Genomic DNA, 16,678 nt, shown 5'->3' with positions numbered 1-16,678 from the left:
AAGTTTATAGTAGGCTGTGGGGAGCTGTCAATTTTTCCTATTCAGAATCACCTCCCAGAGCATATTTTAGTTGGTTACACACCTTATATTTTCCTGTCAAGCCCTCTCCTCCTCCCTAATTGAATTTCAAAAGTAACACGGCAGGTTTGGAGAATGGAGAACCAGGACATTGTGCTAAAAATCTCTTGTTCTTACTTCTCTGTTTTCTAATCTGGCTGTCTAGGGTGACTAAAATGTTGAAAAATCATTCATACACCTCTAAGCCAGTTTTCTGAGGGTAATACTGAATATAACATTGAAGAACTCTGTGATATTTTCCCTGTATCATATTTTGACACTGTCTCGTCTGTTGTTCTCACACACTGTTGCCTCATTTAGCTGAAAAGTTTTAACATTGTTGTACCTGATGATTGGCATTTTCTCCATTTGCCCTTTTTTCCCCACATTGTTTTAGTGCCTATTCCTTCCTTCCCATTGTTTTATTGGCTATCCAACACAGCTGAAGAAGATTTTCTTCCATGAATTTGAAGGTGACTGTTTGGACCAATACAGGATCCACATAGTCAGGCGGGTTGTGAAGGTCATGTCTTAGGAGATATCAGGTTGAATACTGCACTTTCCAGCCAAGTAGTATACTCTATGATGATGTTACCTTGCTCAAAGTGTGGCTGTCACGATTGTAATCCCTTCCCCTTAAGGGCGCTCCGGCTCGTTCACATTTTACTTGATTTTGTGCACCTGCTCCCTGTTCCAGCCTCCCTACAAAAGCCAGACGCTCACTCTGTTCCGAGCTGTGCATTGGAACAAGGACGCCCAGAGGCCTGCCTACCACCGAATAACCCTACATCCGCGGCTCGGAGGGCATTCTCCTCCTATCGGCATCCTGAACCAGCCTGGACTTGGAGCGCCTGGTCCCATTCCCCCTTTTTTCCCCGACCCTTTGCCGGATCCCGCTCCGGCTTTTAACTTTGTCTTGTTTGTCTTGGATGGATCACTTGGCTCTGGACTTTTGCCTGCACTGGATTTTCCCTTCGGACTCCCTTTTGGACTGTTTGCCTGGACCACGCCCCCCCCCCCGAGCACCTTCGTCATGCCCCCGTTTCATCTACCAGCCCAGTTCCTCCTCTCCTCCCCATGTGTGTTCACTCCCTTCCGGATTGTGCTGTCCGCACGGGGTCCTGAAAGACGCACCGTAACAGTGGCACTCCTTCACAGATATTGTTCTCCTTTGCATTGGAATAATGGCCATTACTGTACCTCCAAGGATTTGTTAATTACTTTTGCATTTCTTCAAGTTTTCTGTTATCCTCTCATTATAACACTTCTGTCCTCCTCTGATGTAATTACCTTGTTTATGCTAAGAGAAGACAACTTCTTTAGGAGCCTGGAGATACAGGCAGACATCCAGACAACATAAGCCAAGCAGAGCTGATGGTGGATGATCACAGCTTGAATGTCTGACTGGAAAGGAACACTGAAGTTGGAAACAGCACATGTGATATAATTCCAATTCTTTTAAATTTCTCCCGTGTGCTGTGCATGAAGTCTAGAAATCTTATTTTATCAATCCTCCTCCTGGACCAATTATGTAAGTCAGATGCAAGTAAAACATAACTCAGTTCTTTATCCATTTTAGTTCTTTAACATGAGACAGTTCATGCTGAAGGTTTTTATTTCCATCTTAACAACAGTTTAGGTATAGATTTAGGGATCTGGTGGACTGTCAACAGCCTGTAGGACGTCCAAAGAAAAATTACTACTAACAGCTTTCTAGCTCAGTCTTCTCACCTTTCATAAGAATGAGTGTTTTCCAAAAAATGCTAATGTCCTCATTGTCTGTATGAAATACTTATATAAAGTTCTAAAATCATCATATGCATCTCAGTTTTGGAATTAGAAATACCTGTTTTATTGCTTCATTTCTATTTATTTAATCTTTTATTTAACAGGAAGAGTGAAATAAAATATTCTCCTTAACAATGACGACCTTACCAAGGAGCTTACATCATTGCAGAATTTTGGTGGGTAAGTATTTCTCACAGTTGACTTTAAGGGCACAGAGGTTCACGACACCGTACCACATCCATCCTAAACTAATTAAGTCACCTAATATGCTGATTCACAATCTAAAAAAACATCAGGAAAATGATTTTCAGAGGCATGAACTACTCAAATGATGAATATTCAAAAAAAATATTCCACCTCCTCTTGTTCAAAAACAGAAGATCACTTTAATTAGATACTTCCCCCATATATAACCCTTGCAGGGCACAGGTGTAAATGTTGTGCTCCATGATGAGGATACACAGGATTGTATACCTGTGCTGAACAGCTGCTGCCTATGGCTGGGATCTGAACTGGGAATTTCCATGTGTACTGTATGTATCATCACAGCACTGCTGATACTCCTGCCCAATTTCTGGTTTTAAGAATCACAATCATATTCCAAGATAGCTCAGACTTGGTGGCACACAGATGCCTTTAAAGATGTAAAACCAAGGTCCTGACTCTCTGTGGTCATTAAAAATCCCAGGGCTTTTCTCGAAAAGAGTATGGGTGTTACCCCGGTGTCCTGGACAAATTTCCCATTGGCCCTTACCAATCATGGCCTCCTAATAATCCCCATCTATGAATTGGTTTCATTACTCTGTTCTCCTCCCCACTAATAGCTGATGTGTGGTGAGCGTTCTGGCTCACTGTGGCTGCCGTCACATCATCTAGGTGGATGCTGCACACTGGTGGAATTGGAGGGGAGTCTCCATTACCTGTAAAGCGCTTTGAGTGTAGTATCCAGAAAAGCGCTATATAAGAGCAAGCAATTATTATTATTATTACTATTATTATTATTAATTAATCATTATGTGAAAGAAAAGAAAATGCAAAGAATAATATCACTCACAGATTTTAATACATTTGTTAAAAGCCAGGACTGCAAACATTCCACTGGTTATTTAATATATGTTCTCAGACTTTATTTCTCTCTCAGGTAATTTAAATATGCACTTTAGAGCTAGTTTTACTTTAGCAGTAAAAGTCTCTTTGCTCTTTCACAATTTTTTACCATGAATTTGGTAAGCCACATTTTCTTTTTCATTTGATGTGTACTGTGGAATCCTGCCAGTCACGAAAATAAAGCACTTTTGCTTTGCTGTTTTTAAAACCACAGTCATATTCAGAAAGGAAATTGTAGAGAAAGTATAGAACTGCAAATAAAATACGCAAAGCCTTGCACATCTTACATTAATGGGGTGATATTCAAAACTGTTGAGTTTAAGGAAATTATTGCATTCCTGTCCTCAAGGTGCCAATGCAGTAAACACCGGGATATAAAACTGTATATATAAAAATCTATTTGTTACAGATTAAAATCTATCATTTACACTGAAATCTGAAACCTGAAACCTCAGATTATTCTGACATTCTGTTCAATCTCCATTTGTTTATACGTTAAAGATCTTCACTTACAGACCATGTACAGTAAATCTAAAACAGTCAATCTATGTGCTGTGGGAAGTGTTACACTAAATCCAAGTGATGTGACAAGTCCATCCATTAACTTTGATGGATCAATGTTATTTCCCAGCAATGTTTTGGTGGCTAAACATTGCACTTTCAATAACATGTCCTTCATCAATATCAAGAGCAGATACCTTTAATGTTTGTTAAATGTGTGGAAATCCTGGTTTGCCATATAGGAGGACCTCATCAGTTCAGGTCAAGCCAATTGTGAAGGAGTACTAGTGTCCTACCAAGCATCTGGCTGGGTGTCAACAAACACCAGAAAAGATAGCCCTTAACTTTGACTCAACTGCTAAGTGACCTTAGTGTCTTTTCACATTGCTAAGTGCAGTGAATAACTGTGGGATACATGCCTTTCACTGTCTGAGAACCAGTCATTAAACGTCTAACTAAAACCATAAACAGCAGCTGTTCATAAACCAATGCAAGTACCAAACTAAGACATAGACCTTGGCATAAATAAAATGGGGAATTTCAAAGTGTTGCACATATGTGATTTTTTCTCTAATACTCACCTCGTGATACTAATACTGTGATAGTTTCAGAAGTCTGTTTCAATTGTAGCCAGAACGCCATTATGCAAATATTATTCTGTCTGCACTGACAATGTCCCAGTTTAGAAATCTTTAAACTTTTTTTATTTATTCAGTGTCAAGAATCTTTAAAACAATACCTCTCCATTCATCTAGTAAGCTAAGAGGATTCTGCAAGATGTCTAACACCAGCTCAGCACTAAAATAAGATACTAGCGTCTAATCCAACATAATGTTTGGCATTAACACACACAATGCACTGCAGCAAGCTAGAGCGACACATATGGCTACATTTCTTTAACTACAATTAAAAATCTTTCCTCATAGCAATACGATGAGTGAATCAATATGTACAGTACATGTATAGATCTATACAGAAGATTGGCAAAAAACAACAGAAGGTGAAACAACAGAAGAAAAGAAGTGCTCACACATCACAATCCACCATTACAATGAGTGAGGAGAATGACAGGCATATTTATAGCCAAGAGGAACAAGAAATCTGATCAAATTAATCAAAGCAGAGTATGTATTTGCACAGAGTATAGGAGGCGAATCCCGCTGCCTCTGCTGAAACATCCAGATTTGCTTTCATATTCCCATCGAATATCAAGAAAGCTAAAAATATTTTTCAATAAGCCTAAGGAATCTAGAGATCAGAATGAAAATCAGGAAACAGAAAGGTACTCCCTCACCTCTGATAAACACCAAATTACTGCATTCCGTAACTGAAGCAGGAAATTCTGTTCTTACAGAATTGATTGTTGAGAACCAGTACCTTTTGAAAAACATAAAAGCCAAAAGAGAGCGGGGGTTGTTTTTGAAGGAAATAGTTAACGAGAAGAGGAAATAACTATGGCCACACCATCTAGCACTGTACATACAACTGATCAAGTGCAGCTTAGCAGTAGAAAAAATAAATGATAAATTAATGACGTTTCATCTTTGTGCCATGAAAAATGTTGCATGTTTATATTTCAATTTGCATGGATTTCACAATACTCAACCATGCAAAACTAGAGGTATAGAAATAAAATCTTACTGTGGCATTTTATCAAATATCAAATGTACATAAAATTAGTTCAAATGTAAGCCCTGGTTTAAGCCCTCCAATTAGTGACATATACACATATCGGAAAAGTTTTAGCTTATGAAGGAAAGGTCTACTGCGTTAATGCAATATAGTGAACCTGACTAGCACATCTTTGGAAATATCTTCTCGATTTCTGGACTTGTACCAGTTCTCCAGAATTTCACCTCTGAAACAAAACCTCCATTTCCTCTAAGGAGGAGGAGCTGCTTCCAGTTTATTGAAATACATATTTCTGGACAACATCAAGTAAACCTAGATTTAGTGAACTGGAAACTCCCACATCGCAGGTGCTTACAATTAAAGCAAACGATCATTGATGTGATAACAGCAACACACAGAAAACAACAAATAAGAGTCCCAGGCAGGTCAGCATTTTGATTCTCATCATCATCATATTGCTGATGACATATAAATCACTACTTTATGATCTACACTCCTTTTGCAATGGTAAAGCTTCTTCCAACACAAGAATTAATGGTAAGACCTTACAGTGAGAGCTCGTTTTCAATTAAATTACTTATGGAGGAATATATAATTTCCTGGGGAGTTCATATGACTTTATTGATCTATTCATAGGTTATACATCCATCTTATTCTATTTCTTCCATCCATTTCCTAACTCCTGTATCTAATACAGAGTTGCGGAGGAGCCAAAGCTGATGTCAGCAAGCAAAAGGGCACAAGGCAGGATACACCCTGGACAGAACGCCAGTCCATCATAGAGCACACACAGACAAAAACCCACACAAATGCGGGAAGAACGTACACAAACTTCACACAGACAGGTCCCTAGGAATCTAACCCAGGGCCCCAGTGCTGTAAGGCAGCGATGCTAAGCACTGTGCCACCGTGCTGCCCCTCTTCTTCTGTTCCTTATGAATTAATCAAATCAAAGTTTATTTATCAAATGCACAAAAATACAGCATGCAGCAGTAGTTGCTGGCAATGAAATGTCTTTTCTGCGAGCTCACAAAAATCACAAAATCACAAAAAATAAAAAAAAATTAAGGTTACAATCACAAAATTACAAAAAATAAGGTTACATAATAATAGATGTAATAAAAATTGAATAAACTCAATATGAATAGAGCTGCTATGTGTCCATGGTGTATGCAATATATACAAGTAGTGCAGTTATGCTGAATACAGTGAAAACTGTGTTCATGTAGTCATTACAGGTGATTTGCTAAAGGAGCTGCAGGTTGGCTGTTTAGCAGTCTTATTGCCTGGAGGTAGAAGCTGTTCCGTAGTCTGTTGGACTTGGACCGAATGCTTCGGTACTGTTTACTGGACGGTAGGAGGGAAAACAGTTTGTGACTGGGATGACTGGGGTCCTTGAGAATGTACCTGGCCTTCTTAAGACATCTAGCTGATAGATATCCTGGATGTTTGGTAGCTCACAGCCGGTCCTGAGCTGCGCTGACTTCATCACCCTCTGCAGTACTTTGTGATCCCGGGCGGAGGAGTTCCCATACCAGGGAGTGATGCAACCAGTCAGGATGCTCTCAATAGTGCACCTGTAGAAGTTGGCCTGGATATGTGATGGCATGCCAAACGTCTTTAGCCTACGCAGAAAGAATAGGCACTGCCGTGCTGTTTTGACCACGGTGTTGGTGTGGTGGGTCCAGGTTAAGTCCAGGAACTTAAAACTGCTGACCCTCTCCACTACAGTTCCATTGATGTAGATAGGTGTGTGATCTCCTCCCTGGTGTTTCCTATAGTCCACAATCATCTCCTTAGTCTTACTAATGTTCAGAGAGAGGTTGTTCTCCTGGCACCATGCTGCCAGGGTTTCAACCTCCTCCCTGTACGCAGACTCTTCACCATCTGTGATCAGGCCGATGACTGTTGTATCGTCCGCAAACTTAATGATGGAGTTTGAGTTATGCCTGCGACACAATCATGGGTAAATAAGGAGTAGAGGACAGGGCTAAGCACACAGCCTTGGGGGGCTCCAGTCTTTAGAGTCAGGGTAGAGGATATGTTGGGTATGTTTACCTCTTAAGGTAAACTCTTAAGTAAAGTGTGACTGTATTAACCAATTAAAATTGTGCATTTAAAGTATGAAAAGAAATCACAAATTACTAAAAGATTACTCTCTCACTTTCATCAGTGTCAAGACTTTTTTTCTGCATTGTAAAGAAACGATAAAAATAAGCAGTATAATATTGGAAGAGTGTATTAGAAGACTGGGTGACCTTCGTGTAATGTTGCCAAAACAACACACCTGTCTTGTCAAATGTTATTGCTTTTGTGGGCCCATTGACAGTGAATCTCAATGGTGAAAGAAAAGAATCTGGATGAAGACTAAACAAAAATTGTGCAAGATGGAAGCACATGTTCAGGATATGGTCTGCGACTGTGCAACATATACCTGCTCATACACAATCTATCATAATGAGAATAAAAAACAGGTAGGAATAAAATGTTTGGGAGAAATATGCCTACATATAAGAGGAATTAAACACATTCTGATCAGAAATGTTTAAAGGAAGGCCTTGTAACCATGCACCGGTAATAAAAATTCACATTTTCAGAATTCAGTGCTGCTAAAGCTCTAAAAGCATGCCACAGAATTAATACTTTTAAACAGTAATCCCCAAACATGGTTTTGCTGTATCTGTTTTTTGCTTTTCACTCCAATTAAACTCTGATTAAGTTCCTAATTAATTAAATTTCATTGAAGCCTTAATTGAACCAATAGACTTTTTCCATAATTGAAGCTCACAATTCTTTTATGTGTGTCATTCCCAATAAACATAGGGAACATAACTTTGTTACAACTTGATTTAAAATGATTTTCCCCTATAGCTTTCTAAACAACCAGTACTGTTTATCAATTAATGATATGTAGGCACAGGTGGGAATGACACACACTCTTGTAATAAGCATTTAGTGCTGCATGGGTCCATAGGCTAAACTCAACCGTGTCTTTCATATGTAAAAATACAAGCAAACAGTTCAATTTAAGAGCTTTATGGGCCAGAACGAAAACTGGAAACCATAGGGGTACCCCACAACCTGGATTCAGAAATTTAAAAACCACAAACACTTGATGTTTGCAAAAGATTCTATCATTCTGCTGTAAAGTAATCATTAGAGGATTTTCACCTTTAAATTAAGTATGCTGAGTAATACTACAGTATATTTAAATGGTGGAAATGTTATCATATAGAAATGTGCTGGTTTAAAACCTTATTAAACACACACAAAAACTTGTTGACCGTCTTGAAGAGTGCACTCGAACAAAGGCTGCATTTCCCTATGAAAGTTTAACCAGACTCATCAGTCTGTCAGGTCTCCTCATATAGCCTGCCAGTGGCTGGTACATTTCCCCCTCTCAGTTCACAAAACTTGAGTCCTTATTTGAAACTGATGCACTCCAGGTTATCCACCTCTTTGTTAAACATTTGAATGTTTTCTCAAAGCCAGGTTATATTTATTTAGGTTTATAATGGAGAAAAAAGGATTATTTATCCAGGAGCTGTATCTAATCACCAGATAACTGCTTATGTCATCTCAGGTGAAAAAATAGATATTTTTTGCAAGGTTGGTGCCTTTTTTTGGACTTTGTTGTCTACTGGAAAAGCACAGCATTTCATTGTAAAATAAAGGGTCTGATTTTCCAAAGTTGGTAAAAGGTCAACCAGGTCAGACTAACATAGACTCTCTTGTCTATTCAGTTTTTGAGTTTGCAGTCACTAGTATATTGCAACAGTATTTTTAGTTTATTTGTGTGATTTGCAGTGAAGCTTTAAAAAAGCAAATATGTGTGAACTATATAAAAGATGCTTTTAAAAATCATACTTTAAGTTATGAGTGATAACACATGAGCAGCACCTCAAACCTGAAACTCCTGACTCTTTGTTTCATTATTTAATGTGAAATAGTCGAGGGGTTGACTTTGTGTGTATCTCTTCAGACATGAATTTGCTATAGCCTAACTGTATAGGATGTTCTTTCAAGACTTTAATAAAATTGTGGCAACTCTTTGAAATTTCTTTCTTTCAAAAGCAGAAATCTCCTTTTTTTAAGTGAAAACCAAAGCTAAACATACTATTCTAACATTACCCACCTACATTTTAATTACACAGTTTTTAATTTATATCCAATAATTCAATTGGCCTCACTTTGTGTTCAAGAGGAAGACTAGAAAAAGTCATTTAAATGACTAAACTATAACATTTAAATGATTTTTGTGGGTTTATTCTTCAAGTTATCCAGGAAAGTATTATTTTCTTTTAAAAAATCCAAAACCAAAGTTCAATATTTTTTCTAATTATTTAAATTAGCACCTTTCACCACAAAAAAGAGGAAATCCACAAATACACAACACTGAGGAAAAATATTTATGTTGAAAAGCAGTACAAGAATTATGAGACAAAAAGTACCCTAGTACCAAGCCTTCAAGCTATTCATGTCAAATTATGCCTATTCCAAATATTTTTTTTAAACTAATCGGATTGAACTACTTAAATTCTGCTGCATCAGAACTTTGATGGCTGAGAAATGAAATAGTGTTATGTACTAGACATTCTTCTTAGAATTAACTTTGGATTAGTTGAGATGGATGATCTCAGCCAACTGCAACATGTAGGATGTTTGAGACCGTATTAACAAAACACAAACAGTACAAATGTCATGATTGTAGTCCCCCCCCCTTAAGGGCGCTCAGGCTCGTTCACTTTTTAGTCGATTTTGTGCACCTGCTCCCCGTTCCTGCCTCCCTACAAAAGCTAGACGCTCACTCTGTTCCAGGCTCTGCTTTGGAACACAGACGCCCGGAGGCTCGCCTATCACCGAGTCGGCCTACGTCCGCGGCTCGGGTGCCATTTGCCTCCTTGGTTTCCTGAACTAGCCGAGTCCGGGACCTGGAGCGCCTGGTCCCGTCCCCCTTTTTCCCCCTGACCCTTTGCCGGATCCCGCTCCGGTTTTTAACTTTGTCATGTCTGTCTACAACCCCTCGCCGGATCCCGCTCCGGCTTTTAACTTTGTCTTGTTCGTCTTGGATGGATCCTTGGAAGGAGCACCTTCGTCATGCCCCCCTCAGTTCCTCTACCGGCCCAGTTCCTCGTTTCCCCCCTGTGTGTGTTCACTCCCTTCTGGATTGTGTCGTCTGCATAAGGTCCTGAAAGACGCTTCGTAACAACAAAAAGCAGTTTTTATAACTCCCAAGCAAGTTTCTTTGTCATAAAGTACACATAGTACAGCAATGTGGCCATAAGATTGTGATAGCATTGATTTTAAGAGCAAATAATGAATTCATACAATGTATTTGCGTCTTTATTAATGCAAAGGATTATGTAAATCATGATGCACCAACAGAAGTCACATATATGAAATACTGAAGGAAAGCAATGTGTTTAAATAGGGCTTTTTCTTTCTGGTGGTTATTTTTAATCAGGTGATGGTGCTGTGATGACACTGTTGTTGTTTTTCACTCTTGTTTAATGTTGTTTTAATTTGTGCCAACATTGTCATAGATTGCACACTTTCCATAGGGAACAAAGTGAAGAACTGATACAAATCAGGGTTTTATTTTACTGATCCCACCTTCATCATGCAAAACTGAGAAGCTGCAAATGTTGATCTGTCAATACAATGTGTAGCTTGTAAACACTCCAACTTTCTCAGGCACAAGAAACCTTTAAGTATACTGCAAGTGAGCTAAAGAAGTAAACATTTTTTCATTATTGAAATCATACAAAACAGTAAAGAAGAAATTATAGTGCTTCACAGGTAACCATTTAGACCTGCTTTTTCTTAAAGGAGCCCAGAGTTTGAGCCCAAACACGCTGTCATAGAAGCTTATAAACAGAGAACAACTTTAATGAGTTCATGCATTCATTTAGGGTACAGTTGTTTCCAAAATGGGAATAGGAAACATGATTTTACTCTAAGAGTTGAGGGTGTCTACAACAGGCTTCCCTGAGAGGTGTATGGCCTCAAACGTAGTGCCCCTTTCTAAACAGCAGAACCAAATTTTTGATTCACTTAGCTACTAAGCTTTCGAACAATCAAGGTCTGTATTTGTTTCCTCATTTGCTTTGGGACCCTCAATTCGCTTCTATTAGGAAGTATATGCAAAACCCATGGATTACATAAACAGGTTTGGAGGCCTTGTTTTTCTTTCTGTCTTGCCTGTGGAAGGGACTTTTAATTCCCACGAAAGGTAGGAGACAATGGTTCCAGAGACACACAGGCGCCAATGCCAACAGGCACCACCCATGTTTCCTGTCACAGAGCTGCATCTAGGTTAACCACATCCCCAATCTGAAAAACCATTTAGATACTGGCCTCTCTCAAGAAAAAAAGCCATTTGAACTGGTTGTGATGATTATAGCATCTGCTTTAGCTGCTGATATAATCTATCCTGTTTAAAAGTACAAGTCTCCAGAGAAGACTTGTACTTTAAAACTGATTATTTAATGAGTATACCCAGACCGATATACGTTTACGCCTTAAAAGCTATTGTAATATAAAAACTTAGTTTGATAGCATATTGATATGTTGCCATTTCAGAAAAAAACAAACTTACTGATATACAGCTGTTTAAAAAGCCATTCAAAAAGAGACTGTTTAGTGTTTCAAGTAGTAAAAATCCTTATTCAGAGAGCAAGCTGAGCTTTTTAGTTCAGATACAGGACTAAATATCTTTAGCTGTTCTGGCAAGAAGTATCCTTTCTATGTAACTTTACAGACAGACTTAAGTTGCACAGTATGTTATTTTATGATATAAAGCAACTTTTGGCAGTACAAACAACAGGATGATAGATTCATTGCAATCAAGCTACCAAAAGAGAAAATACGATAAAGTCTTTTTAGATAACTGTAATTCCAGAACTCTTTCAAACAAAAGAGGCTCTTGTCTGCTCAACTCCTTCCCATTCAGAAGGATCTCAAGGATTTGGCATGTCTACCTAAATCAGAACAACAGGCTGCATTGCACAGTCATTTTCACCAGCAGCCTATTACAGTATGATTGAGTAGATGCCAAATGTATCTTTCACATTTTCTGCTTAGCACTTTTTATTTACTATTTTCTGTATTAATAAATATAAGTTGTATGCAATTGTTGTTCCTTGAATCTTGAACATGCACCAGTGAAATAACATTAAAAATTGTAATGCAGCCTTAATATTTATCCCCAAAAACGTCTTTTATCATAACTCAAACAATCCTCAGGATGAGTGCAATGAAAGTATAGTAGACATAAATGAACATAATAATTATAATCCATTAATTACAATACTGCAAGTCAGAAAACACACCCCTAGGAAATGAACTTTATGTCAGTCATTTCAGGGCTGAACCATTGTCAGCATAATGTTTAATCAACTTGCTGTCCAGTGCACTACATTTGCTCTTCTTGTTCTGCAACAGAGTACTTCCATACTTTCCACCCCAGCAGTCAGGCCTGTTTGGGCTGGAACATTGCAGGTGAAAATGCCTGTGTTTCCAAATCACTATTTTTGGGACACACAATCACAATCATTAAAATGAACACCTCTCTATATATACTTTGTGTAAATTCAAAATATCAGTCTCATTCGCTCCATTTGGCTGCTTTAAGTACATTTCTACAGATTAGGATGATTCATTATATGTATGTAATTCCAACATTATTTTTACAGTATATCACTATGGTCTAGACACTATGAAACTGTCAGTCAATGCAGCAAGTACATGAAGCTCATTGCATTCTGTGAATGAGGTCAAAATAATTGGTGTGTAGCAAAGCAGGGGTTGGAAATACAGTTGAATTCCCCAGGGATAAGGTCATCTCATTTAGGAGAATCACATTCTTCGGATTCTCATGGGGAAATCAGTAAATTGGCTGCACCTGGTGACTTTAGCTCCTTATAAAAGGAGTTCCTAGGAAAGTCAGAGGTTGTCTTTTCATGGACCCTCAAGGTTTAATAAGATAATGAGTACTCAGAGATACAATTCAGAGACAACAGTTTTGTTAAAGACTACCAGTCAAAGAGGGCTTATATTGAGATAAAACTGGTAGCAGCCTTGATCGTTTTCCGGGTCGGGACGCCGGTAAATAAGAAGAAGGTTAATGAGCGTACCTGGCCAACCGGAATCGACCGAGAGAGGTTATTGCCACTGCTATCCAGGGAAGATAGTTATGGGTAATGTGGAGACCCTTTGCCATGCTTTCTAAGAAGGGAATCTACTACATGGTGTGGATTTTTTTTGTCTAGTCATGTACACTGAGTTGATTGACTGCTATCATCATTCATAACACTTGATTTACAGGTACCCAAAGTCTTCAATAATGCATATTTAAAATCACCAGGATATGAAAGAATAGCAAACATAGTGTAACATATGGCTTATGGACACAGCTTGTTCTTCCTACTGAAACAAAGGTCCTTTATACCAAACAGAACACAATTTCTATTTAATGAAGTCTGTTTTTTAAAAATACAGCTCTATTGCAGTCATGCATTCAATAACATCTGGTTTCTTGCTTCAGCCATCCAAAAAGCTAGAACTTTTTGTAAAAAATCTTGCTTCTGATATGTCTGCTAATTCCAGGTAAGTGTGTGCCAAAGACCAAAGTGTTTCGCTCTCTAGAGCAAGGTATGATACTTCCGTTTCGATTTGCAGATTACAGCTTTGGCTTTCTCTTTGATCCAGCTTTTCGGAAATCACTGTTTTGCAATTCCACCTTATATTCCCTACTCACTTTTGAATAATGACACCAGGCGTATTAAAGAGAGACAAATGATGGGTTTTGTGAAATGTATTACATTCTCTAAAGCTGAAAAGATTAATCCCTCACTGTGACACCCCATCATAATAAGAAGAAAAATGAAAAGACCTCAAGGGCATTACTTTTGAGCTTGAAGGAATATTGTAGGAGCTGGTATTATTCAGAATAAAGTTATAGTATACATGAAGTTGGCAAACTTTGATTAGGTGAATGACCTGTCCTCATCTTAAAATTTTTCATATTTTGTTCATCTCAACATCTGTTCACCGTTTAGATAGCTGCAGTGGACATATACCACACCTGATAAGTATAATGCATTTAATAATAATTCCTTACATTTATATAGCACTTTTCTGGACACTCTACTCAAAGTGCTTTACAGGTAATGGGGACTCTCCTCAATCACCACCAGTGTGCAGCACCCACCCACCACTGCAGCCATAGTCCACCAGTATGCTCACCTCACACCAGCTATCAGAGGTGATGGGAACGGTGTGATGAAGTCAATTCATAGATCGGAATTCTTGGGAGGCCATGATTGGTAAAGGCCAATGGGATATTTGGCCAGGATGCCTGGGTAACACCCCTACTGTTTTCGAGAAATGCCCTGGGATTTTTATTGACCACAGAATCGGGACCTCGGTTTTATGTCTTATCCAAAGGACGGCACTTTTTTTTTTTACAGTATAGTGTTCCCATCTCATGCTATCTATGATGTGGATAACTGTGATAAGTGAACCAGTGTGATATAATATCCATCCATCCATTTTCTAAAAGCTTCTTCGAAATCAGGATCTGGGGGAGCTAGAGCCTATCCCAGCAAGCAATGGGAACAAGGCAGGGTACACCCTGGACAGGATGCCAGTCTTTTGCAGGACAGACAGACGCTCACACAAGGGCCAGTTTTCCCAGAAGCCAAATAACCTACCAGGATGTAACTTGAACTGTCGGGGGGGAACCAGTGCACATGGAGGAAATGTCTCATTCTAGAAGAGAACAAAAAAAACCTCCACACAGACAGCACCTCAGGTCTGGAATTGAATCCAAGGCCCTAGCACTGTGAGGTAGAAATTCTCACCAATGTGCCAGTGTAATACTGTTATCAACTACAGAACTGAAAATTCACCCCCAAGAAATATTATTTTTGATGGGGGGGACATTTGACATAATAGCAAGCATCTGATTTCAAAGGAAATTTCTAAAGTTATTAATATAAGCCGTCCCTCTTCTTGCTAGTAAACAATAGCTTTATGGATGTGAACAGGGATCTGTGCCCAAGTGTGGCAAGCAGAGGTTAATTTTATGCTGAAAGGTAGAAAGAAAAACAAACACGATGTTCCGACTGTAGAGTCTTCTGCAGGTGTGAGCACACTCAAGTTTCTCCCACCTCAAAAAGGCTCCACAGTGGAAGTCTGTAAAATTGAAATGGCACAGAAACAGATTCCTGTTCAGATCTGTGCAGGCATTTCATCATCAGTAAGCTGTTAATTCAGGGAGCAATAATATTTTTTTAATAAATGATCACATAGCTTAACCTAAGGACACTTGGGAAATCTAAGAGGAAGTGTATTTAGTAATGAAAACAGGAGGTACTTTGCATAGAAAGTTTTATTTTTACTTAGCAATACAATTGGTTGCATTGTCGAAGCTCACTGAAGTTGCAGGATGTGACTCTCAGAATAATAAGGTCCAAACAACAAGTGAGTGAAATGAGCCGAACAGCTTCTTCTTTTTAGCAAAATTACATTCCTATGCCTTTAAACCAAGAACTTAATTTTCTGCAAAGCCACAAAGAAACAAAACCGTATGAAATACAGCTTGGTCCTTTCACTACAACCTAAAAATCAGAAGAATAAAAATAAACAGGGCCATGGTTTTAAATAACCCTGGCAAGCTGAGGACCTTTTCGCGTCTGAGAAAATGAGGGATGCCTTTTAACCAGGGGCTGTATGCATTAGTATGTCTGTGCAGAACACTGAACACAAAAATAAGACTCAAAAGAATCACTGACAAACTGAATCAGAAGCTATAACTGTTGCTGCATTAAAAGGATGTTCTTCATAATATTAATGGGAGAGGGCCATGAACAAACCATCGGGAAACATGGCCATCGGGAATCTCATTAAAGGGAATTAGTCCCAATCAGCTTCAAAAAAGCATTTCTATCTAGGATTGCATGCTTGGCCCTGCTGACAGATTTACTGTGACAGGCTCTGAGGGGTTGCATAGTCCCAATCGTAAAAGAGTGGAGGGACTAGACAGCTCATCTGAGAAACTGTGGGAATGTTACATAATGCAGTTTAAAGAGACAGTGCTTCCAGGTTGTGAAGGAGGATATGGTGTTCAAACAGCTTTCATTGTAGGTCACTTAGTTACAGCCAGGTATTTCTCAATTTAGTCTCATTTACAAGTTCTCCAGCCTCAAGAGGTTAAAAAAACTGGTTAAAAAAACAACTTCATCATGGTTTAATAAAGGAACCCTCTGTATATACATATACACAAGGGTGAATGCAAATGCATGGTGCTTCATATTTTTTAAAAACACTTACCACAGTGAAGAGATATTTTTTACATTATTTAATGTGTTTATGCCGTATAACTGATAGAGTCAGAGTGAAACGGAACTGCATTAATGTAGAAGTTTGTATAAACATAGTCTGAAACTAGAAATGATTTTAAAACATGCTTACAATATAGATAGAGACAGATATATTGATATTATTCATTTTCTCTATCATCTTATCTTCAGTATATTGTCCCTTCTCAGGGTGGATGCTGTGCCCTATAGCTCTGAACCAGCTCAGCAAG

General features: G+C 38.6%; 1 protein-coding gene and 1 long non-coding RNA gene across 3 annotated transcripts in view; one reads left to right on the top strand and one right to left on the bottom strand.

Moving 5' to 3' along the window:
- Positions 1-16,678, bottom strand: part of slc16a2 (solute carrier family 16 member 2) — a 63,919-nt gene that overhangs the window by 29,146 nt on the left and 18,095 nt on the right. The window lies entirely within an intron of this gene.
- On the top strand, positions 154-6,123 carry LOC148828553 (uncharacterized). Its single transcript, XR_016091639.1, has 3 exons — positions 154-1,588; positions 1,950-2,025; positions 5,783-6,123. It is a non-coding gene; the product is annotated as an uncharacterized LOC148828553 (long non-coding RNA).

This window comes from Atractosteus spatula, chromosome 9 (genome assembly GCF_055471065.1).
Source record: "Atractosteus spatula isolate fAtrSpa1 chromosome 9, fAtrSpa1.hap1, whole genome shotgun sequence".
Classification (NCBI taxonomy): Eukaryota; Metazoa; Chordata; class Actinopteri; order Semionotiformes; family Lepisosteidae; genus Atractosteus; species Atractosteus spatula.
The sequence above is the reverse complement of the archived record's forward strand: the minus strand, read 5'-3'. Positions and strand labels throughout refer to the sequence as shown.